The sequence below is a fragment of the Eucyclogobius newberryi genome, unplaced genomic scaffold (assembly GCF_026437365.1).
Source record: "Eucyclogobius newberryi isolate DKJ021-1_F unplaced genomic scaffold, fEucNew1.0.hap1 SCAF_22, whole genome shotgun sequence".
NCBI lineage: Eukaryota > Metazoa > Chordata > Actinopteri > Gobiiformes > Gobiidae > Eucyclogobius > Eucyclogobius newberryi.
This window is the reverse complement of record NW_027315857.1, coordinates 8,015,060-8,036,263: the sequence shown is the minus strand read 5'-3', so window position 1 is coordinate 8,036,263 and position 21,204 is coordinate 8,015,060. Positions and strand designations below refer to the sequence as shown.

Sequence of the window (21,204 nt, the reverse complement as noted above, 5' to 3'; positions counted from 1 at the left end):
TGTATTGCGTTGCTTTTATGCTCTGCACTTTGGATACAGTCTTGTTTATAAATTGAGCCATAAAAATACAGTTGGATCAGATTTTACTTTAAAGAAAATGTGTTGAAAATTGTGTCCAAACAATGGATATATTTGATATACAGTACATATACTATTTGTCAAAAATAAATAAATACACAATACATGAAGCAAATACAGTAAGTAAGAGCCTCCCGCTGGATAACTGCTGCGGGTGATGATCTTTCAGCTGCAACGTGCTATTTAAACCCAACTTAAACCACATTTCTGAAACAACCATGTGGAAAGATGAATCCTGTGGTCATGGCAAAGATGTCAGCGTGTTTGAGAGGGGTCAAATCATTAGCATCAAGCAGAGAAAACATCTAATGAGAAGCAGAAACTAATTTACCACAGATCTGAACCCCCAGAGAGGGTGTTTGGGACGAGAAGGCTCTGTGCAGTGATCGCTCTCTCACATCATCAATACAAAATCACATCGTTTCAAGAAGCTTTTTGAAACTATGTGAATGTGTGCTATAATCAAAGCTAAAGGCGGTCCAGTCCAACGAAATAATGGACTTTTTTTCAGGCAGTGCACTTGGTGGTCATTATTTTTCTCAAAGACTAAGGAGAGAAACAAATGTGGAGCTGTATTGAAAATGTAACGCAGCTTTCCACTAACTTTTACTCTTTGTTACACCACGAAAACCATGAATAGCATTGCACATGCACTGCATAATTACTTGAGTGTTCATTTTAGACCAGACGCTCTCCTTCGCTCTGTCATTTCTGTTCGAACAGACTTCAGACATCTAGCGAGACCATAACCTTCATCCAGTTTTATATTCTAAAAGCCCTGGCAGTTTGGAAACCTGGATTTGCCGTTGTTTGCGGATAAACAGTCTGTCCTATGATGTATGCGGCTAACGTCTGTCTACAGAACTGCTAATGGAACAGCGAGGTAAAAACAAAGGAAAGGACGCCCCACCATATGCTGTTAGCTGCTGTCCCCAGGCACAGACGCAGCGTAGTGTGTTTACTTTGACACCAGAAAAAGTTAAAGAAACGCCATCTGTTCACGACGTCAGTCCAGCCTCAGTCGGGATAGGGCCATTTCAACTGCGTGTGGGAATGTCTAGTACTCGACTTAGTGGTAAATCACATCTGTGTTGCATGTGTGATAATCTGCTTTGATTACACATGATGATTAGAAAATATAGAGTGTGAATACAATGCTATAGCTCTCAGGGGGTGTGAAACATGCAGTCTGACTATGTACAGTAGGCAAATATAATGTAGATAAAGCAGGCCTGTAAGGTCACATCTTTATATTTTTCCACTGCTATTGGTTGTTTTCAGATTCTATAATGTGATGATGTCATACTTCCAGATAATGAGGAAAGCCAGTTTTTTCCCATTGATCACATTGTACTTTGCCCTGAAATATCTAAAATGCACCTAGTTTAATCTGATCATTTTTATTTGTGACTAGACCCATGAACTTGCTTTAAGAATAAGAATAAGATAATCCTTTATTGTCCACACATGGGGAAATTTCATTGTTGCAACGCAGTAGATACAGAGGAAAAGGACAGTTTAAAAACACTCTTAATAGAAGAACTCTTATAAACAAAACTCTTATAAACAAAAACTCCTATAGACAAAACCTCTCATTTCCTAATAAGGAATGGAGGGGAAAAATAAATAAAGATAAAAAATTTTTAAAAAAATAAAAAATTAAAAAAAACAGATAGCGATATAGATAAGATAATACTTTATTACAACAAAACAAAAACATTTTTACTGTCCCCCCATCTCTATTAAATATTATTGGCCTATTGAATGTTGCGATGGCATCTGAAACCCAGCAATACTTTGATTAAATATGCTGGCAACTGTTAATCTTACATCAATAAGGCTATGTTTATTAACCTGTACTGAGGGACACAAGTACTACAAACATCTTCTGTTTATATGTACTTTTGTCAAAACGTCATGCACAGCCTATTGCTGCAAATAAATACACTTTAGAATAAGTCCCCTAACACTATGGATAATGCTATGTAGTTATGACACATGCTTGAGGAACTTGTGTGCACTAAAATAGCCCATTACCCAGAGGGCAGTGCTCAAGGGGAGTAAGCTCAACATTAGACAGCCTAAGGAGCCATATATCTGCCCTTCTCCAATGCTCTGAGCTTCTTCTGCAGCTTCAGTGTTACTGGAAGAACTAACACTAAGAAATGATGCACTGTATAACCAACAAATCTATAGGACAATACAAACTAATGCATTCCAACTTGACAAAATAACTCATTTTTAAGATGCATATTTTCAAATCATCCAATCAAATGACTACAAAAAATCGACATTTTACATTCAAACCGCTACATACAGTGCGGCCTAGAGCACCACGTTTTTTCCAAGTTAATCTGTGACGTAAATGATGTAAAATAATATGTTCATGTAATTTGTTGGCCTTGACATGGCTGGTCGGTTTTGCAGTGTAATGCAGAGAAATGTTAAAGCTCGTCTCACTCTTTTGTTCTTGAAGAGTTTGTTGCGCAGTGTGAGAGGCCCAGATGGAAACTTCAAAGTGTTGTATTATCTGTTATTAGCTCGGCTCCTGTGCTCTGAAGGGTGGATAAAAAAAAAAAAGGAGAAAATATTTTTAAATTCAACTTGTGCTTCTAGTTGGATGTTGCACAATTACAATTAAAACTCTGATTAGGAATGCCATACTTTTCACTGCTGAAAAGAGCAGAATTTCACTTTTCCGTTGTGCTTCATGTGTCCCTAGAGATGTTATTACTTTGCCAGGAATGTTCCAAAGTATAGCATTAAACGTATATATCTTGATGGAGAACAGCAGATGAAGCTTACCGTATGTTCCAGACTATAAGTGGCACCTTTTTTCCTAGTTTTTGGCCGGGGTGCGACTTATACTTATATTTATACTTATAATACTTATATACTCCGGAGCGACTTAAAAGTGATATTATTTGTTATTTTAACACTTGCAACCTTATTTCATTTCACCCTGGAGAGACAAAGAGACCACGAGACTGGACTGTTGAGCAAGCTTTATTCGAGAGTTATTTGACGCTCAGACCCCGGCGGAAGACGTTGCAATCATGGGCACTCCATGATCTATTTGTATTAGATGTCTCCCCCCGGAGCCTGGAGACTGGTGGTGGTAGATGTGAAGAGAAGGTAGAGGATGAGGGGAATGTAGAGGAGGAGCTGGGGAGGTGGTGGGTCGCAGTACGGTTTGAGCGGCCGAGCCATCTGCCTGAGGGCTTAAATGCGACCGCCTTGTGCCGATTGGAGCGGGGAGGAGTCACTTGAGAGCGTTGATTGGGGATGAGGAGCAGGTGCGAGGGCCATGGTACAGACGCCCCCTGACCTTTCACCCTACTTCTTTGGCCAGGAAAAACTGCATAACCTCTTTGGGATAAGCGCAGAAACCTGGGAGAGTCCATGGTGAAGTGAGGGATCTGACTCTCACAGACGGACAGGCGGGCGCCCGCTTGAGTGCGATGATGGCGCTGGGGAGAGGGGTCCTTCCATGGTGGCCTTGATGTAGATGGATGGAGTTGGGTCTTCCAGGCTGAATTTACGCAGGCTTCATAATCCAGTGCACCTTAAATATGTTTTTTTCTTCTCTATTATGCATGTTTTGGCTGGTGCGACTTATACTCCAGTGCGACTTATAGTCCGGAAAATACGCTAGTAATAAAAACACCAGTAAGTGAACAAATACGATTTAGTTTAACGCCTTACAGTGAAACATTCCATGCAAAGCAATAACAACGTCTAAAGCGCACTCGACACCAGAAAGTTACATAGTGCACCTTTAACGGCGCAGCAGTGTCAGTGTTATAGCGCTGAGAGGGCGGGCTGTCAGATGTAATGCGATAATAACTTGTGGGCTGCTCAAATAAGAGAAAATAGCTGCTATTTATGAGCTGACGATAACAAGGTGAACCCTATGGCTCTTCCTCTGCACTTTGAGGTTCCAGGAACATAATTAACCAATTTACTTCCTCTGCAATGATTTTGTGTTGAAGAACATGTTTGAAGAAGTCTATTAAATACTGGCTTCTATACTTTTCAGTTGTTATTCCTCTTCAGGGACAGGACTGAAAATATCATCCCAGTATTCATAACCCATATAGTTATTGCAATGTCAGGGTTGCAGACGTGCCTGCAGTATTATTCCAAAGGCAGAGTAAAGTGTTTCATAGCAACAATATCTTAATGATGGATGCACTGAAACAAGGAGAGGACACTAGGAAGCCGCCTCTGTTTTAGTGAGTCTCCTTTGTTTTAGTGAGTTTAGAGAGTCGCCTTTTATTTTAGTGAGTCGCCTCTGTTTTAGTGAGTCGCCTTTATTTTAGTGAGTCGCCTTTATTTTAGTGAGTTTAGTGAGTTGCCTTTATTTTAGTGAGTCGCCTTTATTTTAGTGAGTTTAGAGAGTCGCCTTTTATTTTAGTGAGTCGCCTTTATTTTAGTGAGTCGCCTTTGTTTTTGTGAGTCGCCTCTGTTTTAGTGAGTCGCCTTTATTTTAGTGAGTCGCCTTTGTTTTAGTGAGTCGCCTTTATTTTAGTGAGTCGCCTTTGTTTTTGTGAGTCGCCTCTGTTTTAGTGAGTCTCCTTTATTTTAGTGAGTTTAGTGAGTCGCCTTTATTTTAGTGAGTCGCCTTTATTTTAGTGAGTCGCCTTTATTTTAGTGAGTCGCCTCTGTTTTAGTGAGTCTCCTTTGTTTTAGTGAGTCGCCTCTGTTTTTGTGAGTCGCCTCTGTTTTAGTGAGTCGCCTTTATTTTAGTGAGTCGCCTTTATTTTAGTGAGTCGCCTTTATTTTAGTGAGTCGCCTTTATTTTAGTGAGTCGCCTCTGTTTTTGTGAGTCGCCTCTGTTTTAGTGAGTCGCCTTTATTTTAGTGAGTCGCCTTTGTTTTTGTGAGTCGCCTCTGTTTTAGTGAGTCTCCTTTGTTTTAGTGAGTTTAGTGAGTCGCCTTTGTTTTTGTGAGTCGCCTTTGTTTTTGTGAGTCGCCTTTGTTTTTGTGAGTCGCCTCTGTTTTAGTGAGTCGCCTCTGTTTTAATGAGTCGCCTTTATTTTAGTGAGTCGCCTCTGTTTTAATGAGTCGCCTTTATTTTAGTGAGTCGCCTTTGTTTTAGTGAGTCGCCTTTATTTTAGTGAGTCGCCTTTGTTATAGTGAGTCGCCTTTGTTATAGTGAGTCGCCTTTATTTTAGTGAGTCGCCTTTGTTATAGTGAGTCGCCTTTATTTTAGTGAGTCGCCTTTGTTATAGTGAGTCGCCTTTATTTTAGTGAGTCGCCTCTGTTTTTGTGAGTCGCCTTTATTTTAGTGAGTCGCCTTTGTTTTATTGAGTTGCCTCTGTTTTAGTGAGTCGCCTTTATTTTAGTGAGTCGCCTTTGTTATAGTGAGTCGCCTTTATTTTAGTGAGTCGCCTTTGTTATAGTGAGTCGCCTTTATTTTAGTGAGTCGCCTTTGTTATAGTGAGTCGCCTTTATTTTAGTGAGTCGCCTTTGTTTAGTGAGTCGCCTTTATTTTAGTGAGTCGCCTCTGTTTTAGTGAGTCGCCTCTGTTTTAATGAGTCGCCTTTATTTTTGTGAGTCGCCTTTGTTATAGTGAGTCGCCTTTATTTTAGTGAGTCGCCTCTGTTTTTGTGAGTCGCCTTTATTTTAGTGAGTCGCCTTTGTTTTATTGAGTTGCCTCTGTTTTAGTGAGTCGCCTTTATTTTAGTGAGTCGCCTTTGTTATAGTGAGTCGCCTTTATTTTAGTGAGTCGCCTTTGTTATAGTGAGTCGCCTTTATTTTAGTGAGTCGCCTTTGTTATAGTGAGTCGCCTTTATTTTAGTGAGTCGCCTTTGTTATAGTGAGTCGCCTTTATTTTAGTGAGTCGCCTCTGTTTTAGTGAGTCGCCTTTATTTTAGTGAGTCGCCTCTGTTTTAATGAGTCGCCTTTATTTTTGTGAGTCGCCTCTGTTTTAATGAGTCGCCTTTATTTTAGTGAGTCGCCTCTGTTTTAATGAGTCGCCTTTATTTTTGTGAGTCGCCTCTGTTTTAATGAGTCGCCTTTATTTTTGAGTCGCCTCTGTTATAGTGAGTCGCCTTTGTTATAGTGAGTCGCCTTTATTTTAGTGAGTCGCCTTTGTTATAGTGAGTCGCCTTTATTTTAGTGAGTCGCCTCTGTTTTAGTGAGTCGCCTTTATTTTAGTGAGTCGCCTCTGTTTTAATGAGTCGCCTTTATTTTTGTGAGTCGCCTCTGTTTTAGTGAGTCGCCTTTGTTTAAGTGAGTCGCCTTTATTTTAGTGAGTCGCCTTTATTTTAGTGAGTCGCCTCCGTTTTATTGAGTCGCCTTTGTTATAGTGAGTCGCCTTTGTTTTGTAAATTGTAATTTTGTGATTTACTGGTTCATTGTTTAATGCAGCTCTTTGCTCTCGCAGACACTTTTCTCTAGCCACTTCTCCTATTGGTCAGATTCGTAAAGCTCTGAGAGAGTGGCAGCTGGATTTAACCAATCACAGTACAGTGTGATCTCTCAGAGGAAGTCCATTACATTATTTCCATCTTTTGCAAAAGACTAAACGTGCAGAAATCCTGGCAAATTGTGATCAGATTTTTGCCATATCACACACACACACACACCTTTTGACATCATTTATATTCTATTATAATTTTGCCTATTTTACTTGCTTGTAACATCTGAATTTTGAGTGCAACATCGTGTAAAAACAGTATATCCCACCCAGATTCCCCTATGTAACTTCATAATCATATTTAATTCATTCACCTGTCAGTTGTATTGATGTTACTCTTGTTATTGCCCTTCTTCAATAGCATCCCATTAAAATCAGTCCCAATCACTTGAATCTTTACCAAACTTGTGACCTTCAATGCTGTAAAATGCATTCGCGGTGACGTGATATGGCGGGCTTTTAGTCTCGACAACGAACAGCGGTCTTATCTGACACAGCGCACGTGAACCTGCTCCGCTTCCCCACTGCTGCCTGTGTGATGTTTGACAGATTTCTGCCTCTCCAGCTAGGCTCACAGTAAATGTCCATCTGGCCGTCTCCCCTGGGTACTTATTATTCTCAGCCAGCCAGGGGTTTGCTGTTTCCGAGCAGTCAGGCAGGGCTTGCCTCGGAGCTGGAGAGGCTGACCAGAACTGCCTGCAGATGCTCCGCTGGGCAGCAAAGCGGCGATAGTGTCGAGGAATGGCGCTGGGTTTTCAATTACACAATGAGATGACGGACTCCCAAACACTGTCCAAGATGGGGAAGTCCACAGCTGACTGCAAGTACACAAGGAAGTAGCCAAGAAAAGCTACTTCAAGGTTTTGGATGCAGGATTTCCTTGTGCTGCTAACATTTCTCAGCATTTGGTGATCAAAGAACTCATATAAAACCAGTCATTTTGATTATGATGAAGATCCAGGATTTTTTTCACTTCTTCTGCAACATAATAATTTAGCTTGAACTTGAACATGAAGTATTATTTAGCTAATGTTTGGCCTAACATTACCTGGAGGTGAGAAACACAAACTTAAACTGAAAAGGGAATTAATAAATACCACTTTTTTTGTCAGACAAGTAATAATAATAACAAAGTAATCATGGATTTTACATTTACAATTGAAAGCCAATCTCAAAATGCTACAGGGTAAAATCAACAGACCTGCAAACATTAAACATAAAAAGGAGAAAGTTAAACTTGTATAGTACAAAGCTGTGTACTATATTTTGAGAATAGCTCAACTATTTATTTCAATCCAATTTCTACTTTAGCCCAAAATACTACAAATATAACACAGTGCAGAGACTTGATATGGTCAGAAAGTTAAATTGGACAGTATTTCCTGACACTTTTGTCCCAGTTATGAGAGACTGAATGAACTGGACAGATGCTCGGAGCCACAGGTGCTGCTCAGGGGTTCAACAGCTCCACTTAACCTTTCTATCCCTCGCTTACTGTCCTTAGGATCAGTCGCACTAAATACAGAACAGAACTTGTTTCCATGGAGAGCCTTGGTCATTTTTGCTTTGGCTTTGCCAGAGTTCAAGTGCAGCACGTGTGCCAAACTCCTTTGGCCAATTATGCCTCTTGTACTTTATGGTCTCAGTGGCAGAGTATAACAAATATGTTTGTGCCAAAAGCTTAAAAAATCCTTTCCAAAAATGTTGCTACATTCTTTTAGAGCCAATTTTTAAGGTGTATTTAATGGAATGTAACTTTCAGTGTAATACATTGTTACAATGCACTACACTGTTGCCCTACAGTCTCCAAATGCAATCGAAGAAAATTGGAACATTAGCATTAGCATCCAATATGTTTTGTAAACAACAGTGGTCATACAGTGAACATGAATATATTGTACACATTTTGGGGTTGGCAGGAAAGATGCCAAACAAGAGATATCTGTTTTTAATAAAAAACATGAGAATAAAAAAGTGTCACCCAACTGCATTTTTTTTTTTTTTTTCAAAACTGATCTATAATCATTACTAAAAACATGAACTAATGGCACAAACACAGCAAACTTCCTGCATGGAGCTGAACAGCTTAGAATACAGGGCAAACAAGTTCTTTCCCTGGGAAAAGGCACTTCCATATGCATGTTTATACCAGTATATTCTAGCAACTGCCTTTATTCTCATTTCAGTAAAATTCAAATTGAAGGAACACGACAGCGGAAGACCAATCTGAATCCAAATATACGTGGAATAGTGCCTTGGGAGAGGATTGCACTGCATTGCATACCACATCATGCATACTACATCAACGGCTACTGTTTTCAAATTTATGCATTCACTGCCCAAGACGTATGACTCAAACCGCTCTGAAAAATGAGACAAAGCCTTACCTAGTGTGGAATCACGGGTCACATCTGTAAGCAAGGAAAAAAGAGAGGGAGAGAGAGAAAAAAGCAACGTTAGCAAATTACAATGTACTGAGTGCTAAAGTTCGGTGTAGGCACTGGCTGTCACCGGTGCTCTGAGAAATTATGGTGTTCCAAGCATTGTACGGAATTGAGGTTAAGAATAGTCCGCGTCAAGACCAGGCCATCATTTATTCATCTGGAAGTGTCTGAGAGAGTCTCCCAGGAGGATCCCAAGTTTGCACCAGTAGCATCAATATTTGTCAGTGTTTTTCTATTTTGATGGTGCAAAAATATATATATAGTATATATATATATATATATATATATTCTTTTTTTTAACTTGCAGCGTAAATATATTTATGCTTTCGTTCAAATCCAATGCACATTCAGCTTTTATTTTTGTTTCTGTGGACCCTTTAAGTGAAACTGAAGCTGCTTTTTTGGTATTATTTTCTGTCAAGAGCCAAAAGCTGTGCTCTGATTGGCTGCATTTGGATGGTCCACTCCATCTTCACTTTGCCATCTAAATAAGCTGTTCTAAAACCATGCAATTACCTGGAAACTAGTGTCTGTGACTACAAAAGCTTTGTGAAAGCTAGGGAGTCAGATAGATTTAAATATCAGGTACCCCAGCTTTAAAAAACTGCAAAATAACTTTTGAGCATCGCCTCAGTTGTATCAGTGCGACGTCTTAGCAACCACTAGATTAGCATTTCAAAATCAAGCCAACACAAAACATAGTCACGCTTTTGCAGTAGCTCATACCACAATCTTTCCACTACCCATTTACCACTTCCTTGGTAACTGAAGAAATATTTACTTAGTTTCTATCACCGCACACTTCTTAAATTGAAATGGGTCCCTCATCGGCGGTGCACCTCTAAACCACAGTTTTGCTTTCTTGTAAATGCGCGATAAAACAAGTGAATGCGGCGGACTGACAAAAAAGGCAATGTTGTGCAGAAGAACCAGCCGGATCATGACTAATTTTGCACTCCCGTTGCTTACAGTGCACTTCCCGAGCTGCATTTTTTCCGTAATATGATTTATCACCATTGATGTCTGTCCTCTGAATTAATTTACATTTTCTTCCGAGCCCCCAATTCCCAAAGGGGGACATCCGGGACGGGTAGAGCGAACGTTACTGTATCTGTGTTGAGCGTGAGGACAAATGCATTTTCAGTGCGACGTAGAGGGAGAGGTGGTTGGGCGCGGCGCACGGTTCAATCTCCGGGACGTTCATTACCGTTTCTGTGTGACACAAAGTCCTCCCCCCTGCCTCGCCGTCGCTGTTGTCGCTAAACAGAGATCTCAGCTGCGAGCACCTTGAAGATTCACGGCGGGAAAATTGGACCCAAGGGAGAAGGGGAGGGGAATGACTTCAAGAGCCTTTCCAAAACACCTGGGGTTTCGCTGACATTAGCATTGGCTGTGTTGGCGCTGCAAGAGTTTGCCAATTCATCTGATAGTGAACAGTGGGATTCGCGAGGGTGTCTTGGGGGCCCCGGGCGAAACATCACAAGTGGCTTTCCAGACAGACTCAGCCCCTTCTTCTCTTTGCCTTGAACTTAAAGAAAATGATAAGCGTACTAATGTTTTTTTTTTTTCTGCTTTGCAACAATAATGCCACAGTTAGTTATTGCAGTTGCAGAAAACACGATTGAAGACAGTACGTCAAAGAAAATGCACTTACTGATGTCGTCCCACCTACTGCGGTCAAAGTATAGTATTTATTCAGTAAATAAAGAGACCTGTCAATGAAACTTGATTACAGTGATGAGCCTGGGGGGGTTCTGTTGGGTAGCTACGCCTCTGATAGTGTATGATAAGCATATGATTTGGCAATGGTGTGAGTTCCTACTTGTCCTGATGGAGACTTGGGACTAAGCCAAGTCCAAATAAGAACTAAAATGAGCTCATTTTACACATAGATTATATGTTTGAATGAATTTGTTTGGTCATGTTCTGGTCCTTGTTTAATTCTGGTCTGGTCTAGTGATGATCGAGTCAGGTTTGGTTCCAGGTTCAGTCCCACTCAGATGTTTTACTCATCAAAAGCCAACAAAATAGTTTTATTTTGTCCATTTTTTAATCATTACAAACATAGGAACTACTGAGCTACATTTGAAAGACATTTGATAGTTGTGTTTTACTAGTTTCTTAGATAATCTTAAATCTAAGTCCTTTAACAATAGGATAGTATTATGTCTTTTATTGTACAACTAAAAGGCCTATTACCCAGAATAACTCCAGTTAATGTTGCAAAAATGTGTTTCCAGTTTATACTTGTGAAGCAGTAGTTAGAATTAAATTTTGTCCAAACAGAATCGTGCAAACTGCAACCATTTAACCAGTCCTGAACGCTAGCAATTCACACTAAAGCTTGTGTGCTCAAACGGCCTGTATTTCTCCCCATCTAATCACATTTATTCTTTTTAATAGCGCACTTTTTTTTTTGCAGTGCAGTGAGGAGTATTGATTTCTTCACAATCCTGCAGTGCAAATTTAGAAGGTTGGCCAATCAAAAACTAGTAGAGGCGGCGTGGGCATAAGTGGATTAGACTGGCGAGGATGGTCCAGAGCAATTCTAGAGGGAAAAACCAAAGCCCTGGTGACTTCAATAAACCCATTCTCTGAAGCAGCAAAAAGATGGAGGAGAAGAGACTTTTTCACCCTCTCTCGCCCTCCTGGTTTAAGCAGATAAGCTCCTTTCAGGGTCTTAGTTATGCTATGGAGAAGGCACAACAATATGAAAACTTTTGACAAGGGCTAAGGAGAGCGGAGGCCTCTTTCTTATGTTGTCTTTTTCTTATTGACAAGAGGGATTTGGGGATGTTTGGAGTGGTCAGCTTTGGGAAATTACCAAAGCGTTTGTGAGACAGGGTGGTAAACATTTGACCATCTCTGACCAAGACTAAGAAAAGGAAGACTTTCTGTTGGCAAAAGGATTACTACGGTGTATAATTCTGTTATGCAGCACAGTTTAAAGGTGCACTGTGGAGAATTTTTTGAGGGAGGGTTCGTCTTCACGGCTTTTGTATTACTTTGATTGTGTGTGTATTTTTCTATTTGAGGAGATCGTAATAGAAGTGGAACAGATGTTTGAAGAAGATGAGACAAACTAATCTGTTGTTAAGTGCTGGATTTAGTGAGGCCCTTTCATTCATTCATTCATTTTCTACTGCTTGTTCCCTATTCCAGAAGTATTTTTTTAAACAACACATCTTAAAAGCACTCCTTGAATGAATTTGCACCTCTCAACACATTCATGGAGTTGTCCTTTCACCACAAAAGATGCTAATAGGAACCAACAGAAACAAATGTGCTGTTTTATCCTTGTCCAGGCGACTTAGATCAAACTTAAAGAGACAGTGTGGTGTCCTTGGAGGATCTTTGGCCGGCTGTATTTGCTCCTCTGAGACGGGTGCAGCTTTTGGGACAAGGGCATCAGCTTTCCCCAGGGAGACTGTCTTTGAAGCAAATGCTCTTGACTCTTCTTAGTCATCACAGAACAGTCACAATATTTCTACTACAGAAAGTGCATCATTTTTAAGGAAACATCAACGTGTTTGGTGTTAAAAACTGGATGTAGAAATGTCATTGTCTAGGACTAATTTATACTAATAACTAATTGATTAGGCATTAGTATTTGCATGAGTATATTTTGATCATTTTGATAGATTATTTCAAAACCATTATACAAGCATAATTGGTCAAAAATAAGGATTGACACTTGTAAACCATCAGTTCGACTAAACTATTACTTCACTTGTATCACAAAGTACCAATACATATAATACATAAATGGCAACTGCTCTTGTTACTAGAATAATAATAATATGTGAATCAAATAAGAAAATAAGTCCAAAATACAAAAGTAAATCATGTCCTCAAATATTATACAATCCACAAATATGATTATCTTGAATTTTCCCAGTATGGCGTTCAACATTAATATAATTATTGCTGAAAATAAGATGTTAAAACATGTAGTGTGTCCTGTCAGTACTGTGAGGGGGCTCGCCTCTCACAGCACTGACCCATAATGTATATTTCAATCCATTACAACAACAACGTTCTGAATATATCAAAATAAAAGCCCCATTATCCCGCTCAGAGTCATTATGCTGCTATGCTATTTACTGTGATAACATTTAAAAAGCTGTTAACCCACATGTGGTGGACATATATTTGAGCTTGCGTCTCTCATCGAGTGCTTCCTCTTGATTTTCGGCGCTTACAAATAATTAAATTTTGACTGCGCCAACTTAAAATGTACTTTTATAACGGAATTCCAAATCAAGCTTTGACCCATTTACAGCAACTATGAGCCTTAGGTGGAATACGCCCTGGACAGTTAACCCAAATAGTTTACTCTGATTTCAGAACGCTTCTCCCCACTGGTGCTTCCTCTGCTCTTTATGCATTGATGATTTTTTTATGCAGACTTAGCATATTTTGGAATAACTTGCCTTTTTTTTTTTAAAATAACCACAATTCACTAGCAGCGTAGAGAGAAAGTTCATTTGGCTGCAAGACTGCACCGCCACTAATTGGAAATCAAAAGGATTGGTTCTGGAAAGCAGCCGGGAGGGACCGGCATGTATTGTCGGTCCATTTGGAGCGTAACAAAAAACGGGCCCGGTTCCTCGTGTCACCGTTTAACCTACTCACCAGCGTGGAATAGGAGCAGCTGTTTTTGCACAGAGGCATATAATGGCACAAAATGGCTGGGGATGGCTCCACTCCAGCTAGCGGCTAAAAAGACCTAGATATAGAAAGAGGTGTGAAGGAGAGGAGGATGAGGAGAGGGAAGAGCGCTGACGTGTCGGGAGTGACGGGCAGCAACGAGATGCTGCTACTCAAGTAAGTATTGTGGACTTTTGAGTAGATTTATTGTCAACTTTTACTATGATGAATCACTCAAATGAGGCATTACACTGACCACTCAAAATACTCGGTAGTGATATAGCTGTAGCTTTTTTTTTCATTGACCAAAGTATAAGCCAGCAAGTCAGCGTTGGGAAGCAACTTAATGCACAAAACAGAGAAAAAAAAGAAATAAATGTATTCCAGTGCAGTTACTTTCCTACAAATCAAAGGAATATATTGTGGTACTCGATCACACAATTTAGGCTTCAAACTGCACGGAATTAGTAAGAAAACACAGCCCTTGTAGTGATAGTACATGTGTTTTTAGTTTTTCTTTCCTTAAATACATTACAAACAGCACAACAACGATGTTTCGGTTTTAATCCTATAATTAAATCCTATAATTCACACCATAATATAAATATAAAAACAAGAGAGGGCCAGAGAAAAACAAGTTGGGTCAAATTGAAAATAACAATCTAGATAAAATAGGGCATCCCATGAAAAGAAAGGTTAAGGCAAAATAGGGTCCAAAATAAAAGTCCCATTTAGTCCAGCTTCTGTAAAATGTGTCAATTTCCAAGCTGAGTTCGTATGTTATTTATTCATTTATTTTTCCATTTTCTGTATGTCAGTTATGGTGTCTGTCCAGTCCTATCATCTATTTTTCCCTGCCGTAGATGTAGGTCTCAAAGGTATCCATTCATGTTGTCCATGGCTGAGGTTTTAAAGCCCAAATACATCGTTCTGAAATAGAGTAAGATGGTGGTGTCAACTCAATTACACAGAATAACGTACTCTGATTGGGCCATGAAACATAATACCTTTCAAAATACAACATTTGAATGCAGGGCAGCCAGTAAATATTCTCATAAACATTCTTCCCGACACATCCACTACTTTTCCCCATAACAATACATCTACATTTGGATAGTATGGCTATTGCGGTGCTAGATGGAACTATCTGTGTGTAGCTATGCAGTACTGCTACCCTTCACCTTTACGTCTATGAGAACTTCTTGCTTCACTGGGAGTCAAGATGAATTTCACACCATCTGAGCTGACAAAAACCCGCCCTTTTCCAACTTCAACAAAGACTAAAGAAATGTCGGCAGAGGCTACAGATGGCTCCGGCTCTCACTGCCTGCACAAGTATCACAAAGTTTACCCAAGTCGCTCCCACTGCCAGATTGCCTCCGTATCAAAAGATAGTGCAGTTTTTTAAATCATTTTTATTTTTTCATTCTCTGCGTCTGTGTTTTTTTTCTCCTTGCAAGTTGAGGTGTAAATTGGTGAATGACAGCCTGGTGAGAGCAGCTACAGAAAACTTCATCAGCCTTGTCAGGAGTCGGTGTGGGCCAGTTTTAAAAAGGGATTCCTCAGGCGTGACAAGCGTGGAGCGCCCGGCCAGATGTTCGCGTCCTGTCCCAGCTGTCTCTCCCTTTCGCTGAAACAGAAGCGTCGAGCCGCTGCTCTGTTCCCGTCAGTCCCCGCAACGTTTGAACTCGTGCTAAAATTGTTCCTGGGTTAAACAAGAGTCAATTACATGGTTGGTGATTGGGAAATGGGAGGTTGGTTTGGATAAAGAGTATTTTCAGCCAATATTGCATGTATTGTATGTTTTTTTTTGTTGTCAACTTATATTAGTAGTAAGTAGTAGTAGGTGGTGAAAGTAGTAGTAAGAGGTGACATCAAAAACCCTCTAAAATCTCTATATAATGTCAGGATTTGGGGAACTGTCAGATTGCTGTTTTTAATCTGTTTTATAGTTAATATCTCTATATACTGGGCCTATCATTGTGGGGGAAAATAACAGGAACAAAAAAATTCATCTTTTTCTGTCTATATATATATTTTTAACAATAGCTTCAGAAAGTGGTGCCATTATTTAAACCCTGTGACGTGATGGCTGTCAGTTGAAAGGACTTTATGCCATACTGTGTGATTGATGTCTCAATTTTGTGGCACTAACATATAATGATCGGGTTCAAAATGTATGGCTCATTTAAGTCTCGATATTTCTTTGAAAAACCGTACGTTTTCCATAGGGTAATACAGGCCCCTGTAATTCAATTCCTGTGAATTCAACCTATTCATGGGTTTCAGGCAAATGGATTTGAATTTGAATATATGATATAGCAATAGCAATAGCACAATTCAAATGAAATAATGACATATTTTGAATGGGGTAAGGTTTTCACAAACAGCGGTTGTACGCATAGATTTGACTAGTATTCGTGTTTAAGTAAATGCCTAAATGAAAGTTTCTGACGTGGCATACAGGTTAGAACTTTTAGTCAAAGATTTTATTTTAAGTGTCTTTTAGCAAATATTCAAAACTAAATTGTGGTAATTTAGACCAGTGAAATTCACTACAGGGTACATAATGGGCACTAGAGAACTGAATTGCCCACTATGAGTTCTCTAGCTTAAGTGGCGGTGGAGGTGATAATAGTGAAGGTCGGATGGAGCCCAAGGAGATGAAAGAAATCTTATGAAAGAGTGAAAAAGCAGAGCCTTGAAGCACTTGTTCTGGCCCCTCATTTCGACCACTCGAGCGGGCAGAGGGAAGGCCCTACAGGCAGTCGTATGTCCGCCGCCGCAATCAAGGAGCAAGGTTGGAGCGGGTTCCTTTAGCAAAAGTGAAGTTTTCATTCCAGGCTCAAAACTGTAAAAACGTGACAAACTATGCACGTATTGTACTGCCCGTGCAACTGTTTATGGATGTGGGAGGAAAGAAGAAACAAAGTGGATATCACTGTGCCATTGCTGGGTTGGGTTGGGATATTACAACTACAATACTACAACAACAACTACTTTATACTAATACTACAATACTGTTAAAGTTACTGCTACTACTGTGTAAAAATGTCTCCAAATGTGTACTATAATGTTGCTGTTACCACTGCTAAACTACTACCGCTGTCTTTTATGACAATATAAACTAGTCACAAATACAAAAAATGTGATGAGGAAAAGTACAAAACACAAAGAACTATTAAACAAATGAGAAAACTGTTCAGTGGCAAATATAATGTTTCCAAATGTAAAAAAAAACAGGTTTATGCTTGCTTAGACGGGCAATTATGGTTGTAGGATGCACTCAACTATATGCTGGGGCTGTAAACTGTAAGCACTCAACAGCTAATTATTGGTAATGAGTAAACAATGCTGCAGCAGGATACACTTATTGCTTTTTAATTGTGCGCCCGTACGAGGTGCAGGTGCAGTCATTACCCCGGCACGGATGGATCAGCAGAAGCGCGGCCTGTTTTAACTTGCAGGACAACACGGTCGCTTCCCCGCTACATGCAGCCCTCATCATTAAAACTGACCTTTTGACCTTCCAGTACTGCACCTGCCATTCTGATGACGGTAATGAACCAGGTCCTCGAGAGGAATTTTGTTGTTATAATATGTTGAAATTAAATTGAAAATGTAATTCCTGCTTGTCTCGATGAAGAGTTTCTTGCTTTGCGTAATACTGTGGGACATATCTGTATCCATGGAAACAAGCAGGTGCCAACAAAGTTACAGTTAAGATCTGTGGAAAGGAGAGACTTTTTATTTTTTATTTTTTTGCAATTAAAACTCCTGTAATTGAATGTAACAGTTGTGTATTTCAGTGATGCATGTGAAACAAAAAAGCTCAGCGAATTGATCTCCATTGATGTTAAATGTTTATAATACTGACTACCGTATTTTCCGGACTATAACCTTTTTTCATAGTTTTGGCTGGGGCGCGACTTATACTTATATACCGCATTTCATTCTCCAGTGCGACTTATATATGTGTTTTTTCTTCTCTATTATGCATTTTTTGGCTGGTGCGACTTACACTTCGGTGCGACTTATAGTCCGGAAAATACGGTAAACTAACTAACTAACACAAAATTACAACAGCAGTTCCCTCGCAGGGCTTAGCAAAATTGTTGATTTTACAAACATAAAGTTAGAAAATCAAACCATAAAACAGTCATTGGTCAGCAAATACAAGCAGACTAACAAACATTCACTGGAAATACGCCAACTAATACACGTCAAGTACGTAATCTGTCCCATGGTTACCAAACAAATGCTAGAATTTGAGAAGTTTTATACATGGGACCCTAGTGTTAAGCACGGTTAAGTTCATGAGCGCCTTTCAATATTACCAATGCCAGCTTCTTTTCAAAAATACATTGAAGTGCTTTGACCTCGCTGCCATCTGCGTGTGTGTGAGAGGGAAGCGTCTGGGGAGCGCTCTGAAGATGGAAAAGAAATATCCAAGTACTCCTTCAAATGACCATTGAAAAGCCGCAGATATACGCCAATCTGGAAACACTTTATCTCTGGATGTCTTATTTGTTTGATGCTACTGAGTCCTAGTTCTGGAGACAGCTGCCTGCGCCTCGGCTTCAGCTACAAAAGATAAATGACGAGTGTTACATAACCAAAAAGCTCAATCCCATTGAGGTCTAATTAAAATGCTACACACATTGCTTAGTGTCAAACTAGAACGTAATTAACTCCCCAATTACATACATTATAGTGGCAGAGAATAGAGCACTATTATAATAATGAATATCCACTGCTAACATCAATTGCTCATAGACAAAACAAAGCAGCTCTTCATCGTCACTTAACACGCATTCTCAACCTTTGTGGCTCGGCACTTTGCTTAATTCTGATGGGAGGAATCAAACTGTTGGGCAGGTCTTTTTTTTTAACGTAGCAAATAAGATATTACCTTTGTGTCTCCTGATAATGTGTGATGAACAAGAAGACTTCTATTACTACTATGACGACTAATAACACTAATAACATGGGAATATCATTTTCACCACCACCAATATTTTAATGTATTTACAAAAGGTTTAGAAACGAATAGGAAATAAATCCAATATGTCAAGTTTAAATTAATGCTGAAAGGTTGGGAAATGGGATCAAGGGTTTGTAACTGAAATCTAAATGAAACTTTCCTGGTTCAATAAATGTAAAAAAACTTAAATAATAGTAATATATGAAGATAGCTTGCGCTCCAGTGTTCCGTATCCGAATGAGACTACGGCCATTTATTCTTAAGGAACGATTGCAGTGACAAGTTGGAATCCAAATGGAATCAAAACACAGTAAGCCGTCGCTAGCGCATTTACAAAATGTGCCACGTCCTCGATACTTCGATGGCAACATGCGGTAGTAGCAGTGGTTCCAATGGAAATTGTTGCTGTAATATTGACTAACCTAATTACCCATCAAATGAAAGGAAATATTGTGCATTCGAACACCCTTTTCAACCCGTATGGCTTAGCATAGCATTGTTGCTGGAACCTCTTCAGGCGATCTTTGGTCCTGTCATCTTTATGTCAGTTACCTTTCACAATAAAGGCGGATCAGTTGGCGTGTTTATGCCCTGTAATCACTTCTCCCTACACCTGATCTCCCCTTTATGTCCTCTGAGCGCAGGCGTTATTGCTGTTATAGTCGGAAATGTGGGGCTATGTATTATGCATTAATGAAGATCTCCCGGGGGTAAATCCATATGCACTTTGATACCGAGACACACCACCTCCAAGAACTGCCTGTGCCGGAGTAAACCACAGAGACATTTTGCCTTTGTCTTCTTGCACCTAAAAACAACTTCTGCACTTGGCTCAGAGGGCGTGAATCTAGGCTGTGTGAATGTTGCTTAGCGTCTCTCTTTCGCTGACGCTAATCAACACCTTCTCCCGCGATTAAAAATTCCTCTCCATGCCTTTTGATCTGCTAACTATCTCATTTACATGGAGTGATGCTCGACACATCAGCAGCTTTACGCCGGCGCTTGGGAGGTGCGACAAAGCAAGGTGGGGCCACAGGGATTCAGGCGGGTGCAACAGGAAAGTTGTAGAAGTTTTGAGTTCTGAAAAAGTTAAACTTATGGGGTGATATTGCCAAAAAAAAGAAGAAAAGCACAATCTGTTTTTGACTTATTCAGATGAGGATATTTAGTCAATATCATGGCAATCCATCAAATACTGTCCCTGTCGTGGTTGGATTTGGAAGAATACATTGCACAAAATATTACTGCAAAACACTGTAAAATCAAGCTCTACCTCGACAAATATTTGAGGTAGAGCACATTATTTTAATGTCTTTTAGCAGCCTTCTTTAATCAGATCTTCTCAGGACTAAACAGACAGTATTCAGGTACACTAGAGCAGTGAATTCCACCCTCTTTCACCATGAGTACACCAAAGTGGTTAGATAAGCTAGTACGTCATTAACGGCACTATGAGAGGTGTCCTGTAACCGATGATGTACGGCTTCTATTTTAGCCATCTTTCTTCTTCCTCCTCTCTCTCTTCTCCTCTTGGCTGACTTTGTGTAGCGCCAGGGGGGCTTCCACAGAGACCAGAGCCTGTCTTTGGCAAACGAGTGTTGGGAGGGGTTACTGTGATGCTGCTGCTTCCAAGCTGTGTCCACATTTGGAAAAGCGGTGATGGCGAAAATATCGGAAAGGGATGAAAAGAGAAAGTTGTGCGAACCATTGTAGGTGGTTTCAATCATTCCGATGCCATCTGTTCCACAAAATATTTCCGCGCTGACGTCGGATATTTTCCCCTTTGAGGCGAGCATGCACCACAAAGAGATAGTGAAGGACGGAGCTGTACGGGCAAAGAGCGGGTGCGTTTATCTTCTGTGAGCATGCCGTACATCTAAATATGCATCTTTGTCACGATAAGACGCCAACTAGCAATTGTTTCTGGGCTATCAAACATCTAGAGAGGATTTCATTGTGTATAAATGGTGTGCAGGTATTATATGAAGTCTCTAAGGTGGCGCCAACCTCCTCTGGGCATATACAGTACTGTGCAGAATGATTTGGAAAAACAACAAAGACTGTAGAAGTAGCAAGCAAGAACTACGACCGTTATTTGAAAGGGTAGATTGCTTGTTTATAGGATTAAATCAAGCCACAAGGGGTCAATAAAAGTCTGTATTTATGATTTATCTATTTCTTGATATTAATATGGTGAGATATGGCTCATTGAGTAAGGCATTTACCCCTTAACTAAAAGCGTCCTGGTTCAATTTCAAGTGTTTTTTGTTATATTTTGACAGAAAAGACGACGTTTTCGTGCCGTTTGTCTTTGTGGTGTCAGATGTGATCCTTTGTTTTTACCCTTGACCTATACGTTCATCAACATTGCAAGATAGGTTCAACGTGGGAGATTGCTCGGTTTGACTTACTGATAACAAAGCGTTTCATTTTTTTTACAACCTGCAATTCCTTTTTAGTATCAAACACAATATCTTTACATGGAGTAGAGGTATTTGATTCCCCCATAGTGGCCCTTATCTCCTCCGGGCACATAATTCACATTACCTCCACTCTAAAACATGCATGAAGTTATTACAGCACCTTCCATCTGACCGAGCCGACTGTCTTTCCAAGATTAGCCGT

At 39.9% G+C, this 21,204-nt stretch overlaps 1 protein-coding gene across 11 annotated transcripts in view; it reads right to left on the bottom strand.

Annotated features, from left to right (window-relative positions):
* The window catches only part of LOC140371470 (receptor-type tyrosine-protein phosphatase delta-like), a 517,665-nt gene that overhangs the window by 371,011 nt on the left and 125,450 nt on the right, over positions 1-21,204 (bottom strand). For all 11 annotated transcript variants that reach the window (XM_072458636.1, XM_072458627.1, XM_072458628.1 and 8 more), the window contains exon 3: positions 8,889-8,912. The gene's annotated coding sequence lies outside the window, so the exon portion shown is untranslated. The remainder of the gene's footprint in view (positions 1-8,888; positions 8,913-21,204) is intronic.